General features: G+C 41.4%; 1 protein-coding gene across 4 annotated transcripts in view; it reads left to right on the top strand.

Moving 5' to 3' along the window:
* The window catches only part of ARHGAP28 (Rho GTPase activating protein 28), an 80,985-nt gene that overhangs the window by 14,777 nt on the left and 52,812 nt on the right, over positions 1-13,396 (top strand). The window contains exon 1 of one of the 4 annotated variants that reach the window (XM_083822700.1): positions 10,049-11,898. The exons of the other annotated variants lie outside the window; for them this stretch is intronic. The gene's annotated coding sequence lies outside the window, so the exon portion shown is untranslated. Of the gene's footprint in view, positions 1-10,048; positions 11,899-13,396 lie in introns of those variants that run through there. 4 annotated transcript variants of the gene reach the window in all.

The following is a 13,396-nucleotide window of genomic DNA, read 5'->3' on the forward strand; positions in this document are numbered from 1 at the left end:
GGAATTAGTTGTGTTGTCTGGCAACTCATGAGGGACAGACTCAGGTGACATCTAAGCTTGAATGTGGGATGTGCCGGGGAGTGCTCTGGGGTCCTCCAGATCCACCTCCCAGCCCAGATCGTTGCCTCAAAGCATTACAATGAGATCAGAAAACTTTCCCTGGCTGTCTTCAGAAATGCAGCTCTGCCTATGGCAGACATACAGACAGAAATTGTAGGAAAAATTAAAAAAAATAAAAGATAGCTGCCCACAGGTTTGTGTAGCTCCTGGAATCATGGCAACTACATTATTATGTCAGTGTTTTCTGGAAGAAACTTTAGAGGAATAGGCAGATCACAAATAGAAAGTGGCTTAGTTTCAGTTTATTCTTTATTTGATAAAATACATACATATATAGTCAAATTCCCACCAATGCCACAAGTGCTATCTGGTGGCCAGATACCTCCAAATGACTTTAATTCCCTCCTACTGTATTAGGACTCAGAAATACAAGCAAGCCACTCACAATGATTTAACAAGCTACCACTTCCACTGTGGGATTTTGTAACTGTTCAAGGACCTGCTCTTAACATGGAGCAAATAAAAAGTAACTTAACTAAGCTTTTACGTCTTTCATGGCAGAACAACTTTGAATTATATCATATTTGCTATGCTCTAAACTTCCATATGACAGTTAATATGGCTCAGGGAACTTTTCCAGCAGTAACAATAACTTTGTTTCTCTAAGTTCTCACAATGAGGTGCACCTGAAAATCTTTCCCCTGGTCTGAAAGAATGCTTGAACTACTCCTAAGAAAGTGATATTTTGGAGTGATACCTGAGTATGAAAAAAATGGCATTAATGCTTTCTGCCTGTCATTCTTAGATAGGAAATAATAATAATAATAATCCATGTATCTCAAAAGTTCTGGGCCATAGTAGTTGCTGTCAACTTCTTAAATAACAGCACAGCATCAGACATCCTTGTTCAAATGATTATGTTATGTCATCCTCAAATGATGTTTGATTTACATTAGCTGTTTCACCGGCATAATCATTTATCAGCGTAGGTTCCACTGTACAAACATCTTGGAAAAAGAAAGCTGCTTGAGAACATGTGCTAAGTTCATTTATGATTTCTCTCCAAGGCCAGGAGAAGATTAATGCAGTCATGAAAGCAAAGGCCCTGGAGCCTCTGCCAGCTCCTTTTCCAGTTGCCTGAGTGCTAAAATGATCACAGAAATTTCCTCAGGAGTCTCACTGTACAGCCCACATGTGCACAGCTCCAGAACAAGTGATGGCTGCAAGCCTGCACAGAAGAAATAGCCCAAACCTGCCTGGCAGCTGGCCGACTTGCCATAATTCAGGCTCTGAGGCTCAGACGTGAGCCTGGATGGCTGTGTCTTGAGAGCCAGCAGTGTCAGCAGCACAGACATAAAGCATGCCCCATGTTGGCTGCTTGCGGTGCCCTCCCTGCAAGAAGGTGGCTCCAGCCCCAGTGGAGACGGCTCCCAGTTGGGCAGCTCTCAGTTTGAAAAACATCAAGTAAAAGCTGGCTGCTGCACAAATTACAGAGCTGAGGAAGTTCTGCAGATAGTTGTCATTGTGCTGGAAAGGAAGAAGTGGAAAGCCAGGAGCTTGTGTGAAAAAAAAAATAAAAAAATGCATCTAGGGTTTTAATTTCTTCTCACTGCCTTCTGGCAGTTGACCTCAGTGGGTGCGTGAGAGCTGAGCAGGAGTCATGCTTCACTTTGAACCCAGTTTATGAACTGGCAGACAGCTGCCTTTTGTTGTCCCTGCTCAGCCATCCTACCTCCCCACCCCACGAAAAACAAGGCATTGGAATAACTTCTGATTCAGGCAGCGGTGCTCGCAAACACAATGGCACACTCACCACACACCCACTGCATGTGCTTGGGGAACTCACTAGAAGGCAGAGTCAGCATTTTCCTCTCTTCATCAGCGTGTCCAAACTCCTGATGGTCCATGTTCGAGCACTGCTGATGAAGCCAGATCTGTGTTACAATCAAGCAGCTCTTTGCCCAGCTCCCGCTTTAACTCCATGCTTGTGAAAAGGCAGTGTGGAAATTTCAGTACATTGTCCTCTTCTCCTCATGCATGTATGGATTGCTTTACAGAAAAGGGAAAAGCAAAGAAGGGGAAAATAAGAAAAAGAGAGAGAGATTAAAATGCAAACCAAAGAGCTTACTAACACAGCAAAGCTAACATAATACCATCTGCTCTATGTCTGGTCCCCATTTGGAGCTTGATCCTGCAGGGTTCTTAGTGCTCAGGCTATTTCCTATGGCACCCTCCGGTGCATGCTTAATGTTAAGTGCTTTATGGGATCATGGCCAGAATGCTGAGCACCCCAGGAATCAGCCCTTGCTTAATTTTCCTGGTTTGTAGAAAAATCCTTCTCAGCTCTGAGCCCTAGCACTTCTGGCTGCAATTTTCCTTCCAGCCCATCCCAACCCCCATTTTTTAAATTTTTTTATGCTGAATAGTCATTGCCAAAAAAAGCCATGGGTTGCCCATGGAGGAAACTGCAGTATAGGCCCCAGGGAGGATGATATTTTATCCTGAACTGAGGTCCTACCTGGAGTTATTCAAAACTCCTTTCACTCAACACGTGAACAAAATGAAAACTTCAGCTATAGATGAGAAGGGAGAGTATGTAATAAATCCTCAGACATTGTCAGCATATATTCCAAAGGAGCAATTGGCTTTTAAATCAAATAATAATAAAATAAACAAATAAAAACTAGGGAAGCAGGCCCTGTGGTGTGCCTGACAATGTGTGCTGTATGAAATACTTCAGTGCCATAACTCCAACCACTTCTTGTCCCCATGACGTGCACCTTTTGTGTACTGGCCCCCGTTTCTTTCCAGTAACACTGAATCGTTGCAAAGAGCAGCTGTAAATTGCATCTCCAAAGCAAATTTTCAAATTGTAGAGCCAGATCTGTAACCAGTCTGAAAACTAGAATTAGAAACGGATGGCAAAGTAAGCAGAGACAGTTCTTGGGAAGTGTCAAGCCTGTTCAAGGTTCTCATTTCAGGGTTAGGATTCCTAATTCCCCTGTGAGCTGATCATTACTTAGTGCTTTAAAAATCAATACATAATGCTTTAAAAACAGCTTTCACCGTGGTATGATCCCTCCTGTGCTCTGTAACCTTTTGTGTGTCCACACATATATGTGTGTGTATGTGTGTGTGTGTGTGTGTGTGTTAGTCATCCCTGCTCGCTCTCCACATCCCCCACAACAAAATCTTACCAGCATTACAAACTTCTGGCCATCTTCAAACAGCTGCTAGATTTTCTAAGCAGCCTGCCAGAAAGAAAAACAAAAATAAAGGAAATATTTACCTCTTCTCCTCAGTTATAAAATTGGCCTAGGGCCTGGGAAAGACAAAGTATAGTCCTGGATCACTGATCAGATTAAGAGCTTGGATGTCCCCATATATGTCCATGCCCTCTGGGGCTAGAAATAATTCTTCACTGGATCAGAGCACTAGCTGTATGCCTGGCAGGACCCTAGATAGCAGCTTTAAAATTGCCATGTAATTGAGTATGGGAAAGACGCTGACTTTTTGTTGTTATTGTTATGTCTTTCTTATACCCCTAAATTTCTGAGTTAATGTAGTGAGAAAAAAAAAAAAAAAAGCAATTCCATCTCTGAAATACAGCTATCTTAGGGGTACAAAATGACATTTTATGCCTAAACTGTGGTCAGGACATGGCCAAGGAGCTTAGTGCTCTACATTGGCACAGGTAAGCTCCTGATGGTAAACAGCATTTTTCAGTGTAGCTGGTACAATGCGCAGCATGCAGGAGGCTTTTCCTTCTGACTCAGACCTCCAGTGCATAATAATAATAATAATAATAATAATAATAATAATGATAACAACAACAACAACAATCTTTTCACTACACACAGAAACAAACACAGCAAGCAGAGGTGGCATGAGCAGCAGACTGAAATTTCATGAGTTTACAAAACAGGCCTCTGTGTACCCTGGAATTGGGCCAGAATACTAGAAACAGCACTGAAGCCCTACCAGGACATGGCCCCAAATTGCAGAAAGATGGGGGAAGGAGGAAGAGGGTATGTCTCTGCCTTCTTGTACTGCCTTACTGGTACAGATGCCCCTTGGGGTATATATGCTAGTCCAGCCCATCTGTTGGTTATGGTCCAGTGGGATTTCCTGGTGGCTCTCTCACATACACACCCCCAAAATGGATGCAAGGGGGGCAGTGGGTAAAGGACATCTTTGTCAGACAAAGTTTGTATGCATCCTTTGTGGGTGACTTTGTCAGATTTCACTGCCACCTTTAAAATGCATGATTTTTCTCATCTACCATAACCCACCGCTAAGTTGATAGTGCATGTCCTGTAAAACGTAAATTGTACTCTTTACTCCTGTGAATCAGCAGAGGAATAAGAACCTGGACCCTGTGAATCACTTACCCACCACTGCATCCAAAGAGTGCTGCCTGCAGCTGGCAAAGGACTACTGCAGTCCTTAAAAGCGCTGCCAGGAAAGCCTTTCTGAAACACCACCTCTTATCAAACCTGCCCCTTTCAGATCCACCACTTTGTAGAAATCGCAATCAGCGATATTATTCCATCTTGCCAAGAAAGCCTGGCCAGTGCAACTGCTGGCACATGGGTGGGTGAGTGTGGTGACATGGACAACGAGGAGCCCAAGTGGCTCGATGCAAGGGACAATGCTGCAGGAGGAAATAAGTTTTGGCTAGTCACCTCGTAGGACTGTATGAAATCTGTGACGTTGCCATATGGCTGGTTTCCTCAGGCCTCCCAGAGGCATTTGAGCAAATGTGAGATGGGCTGAGAGGGAAAAGCTGAATGGCAGGTGACCGCTGGCCCTGAAAGTGCACTCTGCTGTCTACTGCAGTTGATGGAAATGGTGGCTCTGTGTATAGTGGGTTTGGGCACTACTATTGAAGCCAGGGATTTGAAAATCTTGATAAAAGCCTTGATCCTGAAAGCAAGTAGGAATCTCATTGTAGCCTGTGAAGGCATCATTGAGAAGGGGAATGTCCATTTCCCAAACAGATAAAAATGCATTTGGGGGCCTGAGTCTCCACTGCCTTGCACTCAGACCTGCACAGATAAAGGTAAAACACCACTGTCAGTAGTGCTAGCACCAGGGCTGCCGTGGTCAAAAATCTCAAGATTTTGACCACAATACTTGTGCCAAGCCCTGACCCTGGTGTGTCAGGTAGGTCTCCAGATTGAAGTCAGGCAAGGAAGATCTCTGCCTACTGTCACTCTTAATGCTACCGAATTGTGTCAATGGTAAACAATAATATTACACTGACTTTCAAGGGGGCTTATTGATCTTTTTTATTGTTGTGTTATTGTTTGTTTTTTGTTTTTAACTCAGGCTAATATTTTTTTTTGTTTATGTTGAAATGTCTGGTGGCTCACACTGGAGTGGCTATCACTGATTCCTTCTTTTGCACTTGCTAATTAAATTTTCTTTCCTTCTGCCCTCTTTTTTCCTGTATTGTACAAGACAGGCCTCTCAAATTCTGCCAAGCCCAGTTCTGCTTTTATGTCAAATAATTAGTAAAATTTTTAGATTAACCCAATATTTATGTTACACATGGTAATTAGATGTGTCTTTGACTTATGTATGTTGCCGTTTGAAGAAATGAACTTTGGAGATTGAACATTTGCAACTGATTGAGCTTTTTCAGAGCCATAATTATGTATACAAAGTAAAAACTTTTTTCCTTTGTCTGTTTGTGTCCAACAGAGTTTTCAGACTGTTTAGCTAAGGATTTTTTTTAAGACTTTTTACTGGAACACATTTTATGATTTACAGTCCCCCTCGAGTAATATGCAATAACAGTGCTGATTAGATTAGCATTACCTAATGGGTGAAACTAGTAAGACATTTTGTTCAAATTAGATCCTCACCTTTAAGAAGATGTTAATTGGTTGATAGGCCATTAGATGCTCACCAGAAACTCACCTCAGTTCTTAAAATAATGATTACTGGCCAAATACGAATTTGGCAGTTATGGTTACTTTTAAAGTCATATTAGTGAAGAACATCTGTTAACATAAAAATATCCCTGATACATTACAGTGGTTTAACTGTAGTTAGTTTAGCAGTGCTTGGTTAACATCTAAGAGAAGAGGGGGAACAAATGTCTTACATTTGCCAATCAGTAATCCAGGACTTTTACCCATTGCTTGGCTTTGTTTGGGTTTAGACAAAGTTCCTCTGTTTCTGTTCAAGTTGCAGTAATCCTTCATCCCTTTATGTCATGCATTCTGGTTTTCCATACTTTTTATAATACTCTTTGAACCCTCAGACCACATCATATGTTATGAATATTCTTTTTTTGGACAAGAGAAGCAGAAAATCATTTTAGACTGCGGGAGCCCTACCCCTAACACTTGTCTGTGTGCCACAAGGAGCAACACAAAGGAGAAGCAGCAGCAGAAAGACCAGTTTGGAAAGGTGGTTTGGGATGAGGAAAACCAAAATGTGAAAGGATCAGTGAAAAGGATGACTTTCAAGGGTCAGAGTGTCACTGCTGTTGAGGGGTGATTCAAATTGTACCTGAAAATCCTCTTCAGGGCTACAGCTGGTTTGGGGCAGGAGCATGGTCAGGCCATTGCTGCAGAGGAGCAAAATACAGAAGTTGGTCCTGATGAATGTGAACAACAGTAGCAGGCTATCAGCTCATGTCCTTCTTTCCCAATGACAAAACTTTGCAGTACAGAGATACTAATGGGTAATGATTTTCCTTATCTTCTTGCCAGGTGACTGATAGGGCTTCTTACTCATTTGCCCCTCACTCTGTGACCCTTCCACCAGACTGTCATCTTCTTGGCCTTCCTGGCCTTCTTGTTCTGTTTTTGATATGCAGGAATGCACAAAGCTGCAACCCAGGGAGATTCAGACTGGACATTAAGAAAAAATTCTTTATTGTGAGAGTGGTCAAGAATGGGAACAGGCTTCCTGGAAAGGTGGTTGATGCCCCATGCCTGTCAGTGTTCAGGAGGCATTTGGACAATGCCTTCATTCATATGCTTTACTTTTGGTTAGCCCTGAAAAGGTCAGGCAGTTGGATTAGGTGATCTCTGATGATCTTCCAACTGAACTATTCCGTTCTGTTCTGTTCTGTTCTGTTCTGTTCTGTTCTGTTCTATCCATTCCATTCCTTTCCATTCCATTCCATTCCATTTAGCTTTGAAAGAAATGATGTCTCTGAGGGACAGTAAGTGGCTTCCCTTGGGAATTGTACTGTAAATCCTTGAGGTTAGGATAACTAACATCTTTTCTATCAGTTAGTTTAATGTAAGATAGGTTTTGTTATAGGGTCCTAACAGGAGTATATTGTTGAATGTTACCAGCTGACTGAAAATTAAGGTGCAAAATACTGTTTTTCCAAAAATCAGAGAGACACCTGAAAAAAATCCTGTGTTTGTAAATTCATCATAAGAAATTACTCCCAGTCATATGGCTCCACATACTGTTTCCAGTGTACATACGGCCCTGGCGTGTGGCCCTCATAATGGCACTGGAAAACAAGCTCAGGCTCTTCCTGTTAATTTACTTGTGGAGGAGGTTTTTTCCACCAGGCAAGTTCATCTGTCAAGGTGACCTTCACAGCCAACACTGAGCTTCTGCAGATAAAGAATGCCTTGTCAGCTTATTTGTGAAATTCAGTGAAGTGGCTGGCAGCAGGACTCCTGCGAGGTGCAGGCACATTGCAAAACAAAACTCTTCCTACAGGCACTGGGAGGATTTTTCTATTCCACAGCTTTTGTACGTCAGTACTGCACATTTTGCAATCCGTCTTTTGTCATGCTCTATAAACCCTCTTCTCTTGCCTGTCTGGTTTTCTATCTAAATGGTCTTGGGGTTAAATAGTTTCTTTTGAAAAATCCTTATTCTGTAAATTAATGCCCTCCTTGGCAGATCTAAGACCAAAATTAAATCATAATCAATCACAGTTGCAGATAGGAGATTTCACAGATCCCCTGCCAAAGTCCAGGCAGAAGAAGTCGATCTCCAGAGATCTCCTATGAGAAGATTTAATCTTACATGGCATTTGAGGAGCTGAAGTCAAGTCTGGGCTGCCTGGCCACGAATGACTATCTTCTTGCTATCTAAATAGTTGCTTTACAATACATTACTTATTAAGTTTTGGCCATTACCATTTTTCTACCATGAAAAACAAGCCAGATTTGGACCATGTGTGCTTAATATATACCAGTGTTAACATAAAATCCAGCCTGGAGAAGAGCCCCTGATTTTTGCTCGCTAACAGCTGGAATAGATCAATATATAGAGACCCTGGAAATAGCAGTCATGTTTAAGAAGAAACCACCACATGATTATGATCATGCCAATTTAATTTCTGTGGAATAATTAATGCAACAATATTTCTTCCAGTTCCTTCCTTGTAGTTTTATTTTCATGCTTGCCATATGACATCAGTTAGACAAGTCCTTAAAGCAATTCCCCAGCAGCAGTGACCTGTTAAAACAGAAGACTGTATTTAGAAGTGGGACCAAAATAAAAGGATTTTTTTTTTTCAGGAAAAAAAAAATGAGTTGGGTTGATCAGACTAATCTACAGAGCATATTTTGAGCCAAGAAAAAAAAAGGATGCAAAAATCAGAAAAAGATGAAACATTTCATTGCAACATCTTCTAAATGAACTGTTTTGTTTCCAATTTATGCAGATTTAACTTTCAACAGAAAAGTAAAACAAAGTCAAAATCTCTGAGATCAAACTGCTTATTGTTCTTCTGAATTTCTACAGGAAAAGAAAATGGCTTTGCTTCAGATGATGTTTAAATGAAGATTATGTTCAATTACGTGTTTGGCCAAAGCCCTGAAACGTCAGTTATTTTAACAGATAATTGTTTAGGACTGGAACTTACATCCAGATGCAGCAGTGAGCTTAAGCATTTGTCTCATTGTAAGGATAATCTATGTTTTTCTGTAGTCGTAAAATGGAGTCAACAGCACGCCTATTGTATGTCTTGGCATTTAATTTTAGAAAAAAGAATAGCATGAAGCCACATGTGTCAAAATTTAACTGTTGTATGACATTCAGTATACCTGCTGAACTATTTCATCCTTTTGTCCCTTATGTAAACTGTATATGGAATTAGCGCAGAGCTGCCTTTGTACTGACCATGAAACAGAGTACTCAAACATGCATAAAGATCCTGGTGCAGTCAGATCTCTGTGTCGTGCAAATCCCCACCAGCATGAGTGGGACACCTGTGTATATGAGTTCACCACTGTTTATTTTTCATAGGCCAGCTGTGATTAGGGCTCACCATTGTGCTGATCCAGAAACAGTCAGGAAAAAAAAATATGTTGAAGCATAGTTTTGTTTATGCCTGGGCTTTTAACTTAAAGATTTGTTTAAATTGTAGTTAAAGAAAATACTGTATTTCGGAGGTAAAACGTGTTAAGTGCAAGGACACTGCAGGGAGAGGCCCACAGTACCCTTGCTTTCAAGTGTTTCAAGTGCACCTAATGCCCAGTGATCAGTTATCCACTTGCAGCCTTTAACAGCTCTTTAGTGAGTCCCTCACTGTCCTCTCCTGTTATGGACTGCAAGGGAGACATTTCATCCATCGCTGTGCTGAATTGCTCTTTGGAGGTGACTTTCCTTCCACCAGCTGTCATCAGGAGCCCATGGCAGCACAAACCTAACTCACACGTCCCACTTCAATGTCTGGTGTTAGACGAGAGGACCCAGCGCTTACTGAAACACAGAGAGTGTTTTAATTGCTGACAGCAGCCCAAGGGAAGATACTCTCATTGTGAGTTGATGCAAGCGAGCTGGCCTCTGCTTCCTTCCCTCCTTCCCCCGCCGTGTTTTTCCATACCACACAGGCAGCAAGCAGCAAGGGACTTGGTTTGCAAAAGGGAGCTTGCCTTCATATTTACCAAATGCAATGAAATATCTCCTTAATTCCTAGGAAAGCCTAGGTAGGGCACTGTTACCAAGGCTTGCCTAAATCTCATCAGAGAGCAACTTTGGGAAAAGGCAATCCAGTATTGGGAAAAGGCAATCCAGTATTGATATTTATATACATTTAAACTGTACTATACTATACTATACTATTTATGTATATTTAAACTATATTTGAGTGTTTATACAATACCTAGAATTAAGTATATAATTACCTTAATTTCTACATACAGCAACAGCTTAAGGAGAAGCAACGGTGAATCACATTTCTAAAAAGAGGGAGAAGACATCCTTGAAGGAGGGGGGCAACCTTGGGACTATTCAGCCTGGAGGTGGCCTCTGAATGCCTGTAGGAGGTGACAGTATAGATGTTTTTAGCTGGAAGGATACGGACTAGTACCACCATGTCGTTTCATGCAAAACAGTAGCTGCCAGGCAGCTGCTGGTAACCAGCAACACCATCTGGACTTACAGCATGAACAGCCCCATAGTCCACTACCAAACTCATGAGCCACCCTTTTTTCCTGCAGTTTATATTTTAAAGCCTGACCCAACAGTCCCTAAGCAGACCTACAGACAATGGTAAATGACCTGAAGCTTTCAAAATTTTCAGAGATTTACATCATTCTAAAAGCTGACCAGAAGAAACAGAAAGGCAAGATTAAGTCCAGTGTAAAAAAATGAGACAAATTTAACTTCAAGATGAACTGTAAAACAAAACCACTTCTGGTTTTGCTGTTTTCTGTCCCTTCAGGAAAGCTGTGTCTGATTCAGGAAGTCCTTTCCCTTCTCTTTTCCTTTTTTTCTGCCTTTTTTTTTTTCTTTCTCTGCTTGTTCTGATTAAATAACAGGCTTTCTTTTCCCTTTACTCTGCTGAGGGGTTTTAGCCATGTGTTTGGAGGAAGTGAAGAATATCAGAAAGCTCGTAACCAGAAAGTCAGCTTTTCCTCCTGTATGTTGAGCTGGAGGAATGATGACAGGAATGCTGCCAGTTTGACAGCTCAGTTTAAGTATTTCAATGGATAAGTAAAAGTTTGGTGAAGGGAGTTTATTTGACCACCTCAAGTGCTTTCTGTGTTTGAAAGTTATTTCTTGGGCCTCTTTTGACTGCAATAACAGCCTGTGGTAAGGAACTGGTTGCGCATGCTCTCCCCCAGCTGCAGCTCCAGGCATCCCTGAATTTTGAGAATTTTTCTAGCTTGTGGCAAAAAACAATTGTGGGCCACTGTCCGTGCAAAATCCGATGCGTGCTTTTGTGAGTATTCATCTGTGCTTCCCAGTGATCATCCCACTGTAAAAAAAAAAAATAAAATAAAAAATAAAAAAGGCAGGAAAGGATTCCCCATAAATGTTTGATTTCTTAATAGCTGTACTCTGGCTTGCTTCTCTTTCCTAGCTGGCATTGTGCACTGGAGAGAGCTTCTCATTAATTTACATCTGGCCATTTACGATTTTTTGAGTTATGTTAATGGTAGTGTCTTATATCCCTTTAGCAGAAAACACATAAATTGGCTCTGTCTTTTTCTGAGCCACCCCACAGGGACTCTCCTGAATTACAGCACAGCTAGCACTGATTACTTTTTTTATTTCTCCTCTTAGGAAATGGATAAAAGGTTTAAGTTCTGACACAAACAGGAAAACACACTAAGAGGATTTATCCTGAAGGCATCTACTCTTTAAATAGTGATGGAGCAGTGTCAGTCTGTTTCCCACAAGGACCAGAAGCTCCACTGCTCTTTGTTCCCGCAGCCCTTCTATGACTAGAGGCAGAATATCCTATCACAGGCTGTCAGATAGCTCCCAGAATAAGCAACTTTGTGATCATAGGCTGAGAAAGAGCTCACTGCCACTAGGAGCATGAAGAAGTTGAGTTTCAGAAGGACTCTGCCCTGCTGCTTTAAGGATAGCACCAAGGCTTTATTCTGCTGTGAGGTAAGATTTGCAGAATTTTCTAAATCAATAACTTCTCAGCCTCCCAGACCCTGCTCCCTCCCTCTTGTTTTCTTAAATAAGGAGTGACAGGAGGGGGAGCAAGCTGTCAGAGTTATCACTAGTGGAATTTTCCAGCTTTACCAGGCAGGAAAGGGGGGGACAGAAATAATGATCCACTGCAGAAAAACAACTAGACACAGTGCAAGAGACTGCAGAATAGGCATATGAATGTTTTGTATTGTCTCAAGTTGAAGTAACATGAAAATGCACCTCAAAAAACTATTAATATGGAGACCTCTTTAAGATTTTATTAACAAGGTGTGTTTCTGGAGTATTATACTCTGTTGTACAACTTTCTCCTCACTGTTTATGCTGTTTAAAAATGTATGTCAATGGAATAATGTTCCAGAGGGAGCAGAACCTTTACTTCAAATTGAACTAATCACATTTTTCCCCTTTTTTGTTTTTGTTTGACTTGAGGGCAGAAATTTGCCTTTTTCAGCCTTTATCTTTTGTTGCTGTGTAGGTGTTTGTGATATCAATGGATATTTCAGCTCAGTGATATGGCCATAATTTAACTTGCACAACTAGAGGTTTATAGAAACCTAGCTTTAAAGAAAGAAGAAACTTATGATATAGCATTCAATGGGAGGAAAGCCAAGTCTGACAATTTAAGTGATGCATTCATACAGATTACATGGCTAAATGAGCTAAAGTGTTTCTATATTCATGAATACTTTATCCAAATCCATATTTTTCAAACTGTGCTCAAATCTGGCTTGGTTCTGTAAACTTGGTAAGCAGGGATTTGCAGGTAGCACCAGATTTTTCTAATGGACACGTTCAGTTTGAAGGTGTTTATGTCTGGTAACCACAAAAAAATCCAGTGCAGCAGGGGACTGGTGGTGAGCAGCAGGTAAAACTGTTTGCCTGGTCATGAAAACTGGAAAAATTCAAGGGAGCTGGAATCCAAGACTTGTCCACATTGTTTGGATGAAACTGGAAGCTTATGTATGTAGTCTAATTAAATGAAAATACAGACAATAGACCATCAATCCAGCACTCGTGGACAGGACACGTAGGAATTCTAGGGAGTTTCTCTCCTGCTGTCTGGCCAGTGTGACAAACACATCTCTGCACCTCCAGAGCAAACATCAGGAGTGTTTGAGGAGTTGGATTTAGGAAGCTTCTGTTCCCTGATAGCTTGCACACGCTGAAATGGCCAGCGCAACGTTTCCAGTTCCAAAGTCCCCCTGCAGTAAAATATCATGAGCCAGGGTCATGACCATTTGACAGAAATAATACTCCTTGCCTTGGGGGAAACTTTTCAAGGATTTCTTACCCTGTTGCTCCCTTTGTATAGGCAGCACAAGGCCTATACTGAAGATCAAAGGGAAGTCACAAATGGCACAAGATGCTGCAGAGCAACACAATATGATGATCATGATCCAATATGATGAGTACATAATAGATTTTTGTTGACTTTGATCACGATGAA

This window comes from Anser anser (genome assembly GCF_964211835.1).
Source record: "Anser anser genome assembly, chromosome: 2".
In the NCBI taxonomy this organism is placed as follows: domain Eukaryota; kingdom Metazoa; phylum Chordata; class Aves; order Anseriformes; family Anatidae; genus Anser; species Anser anser.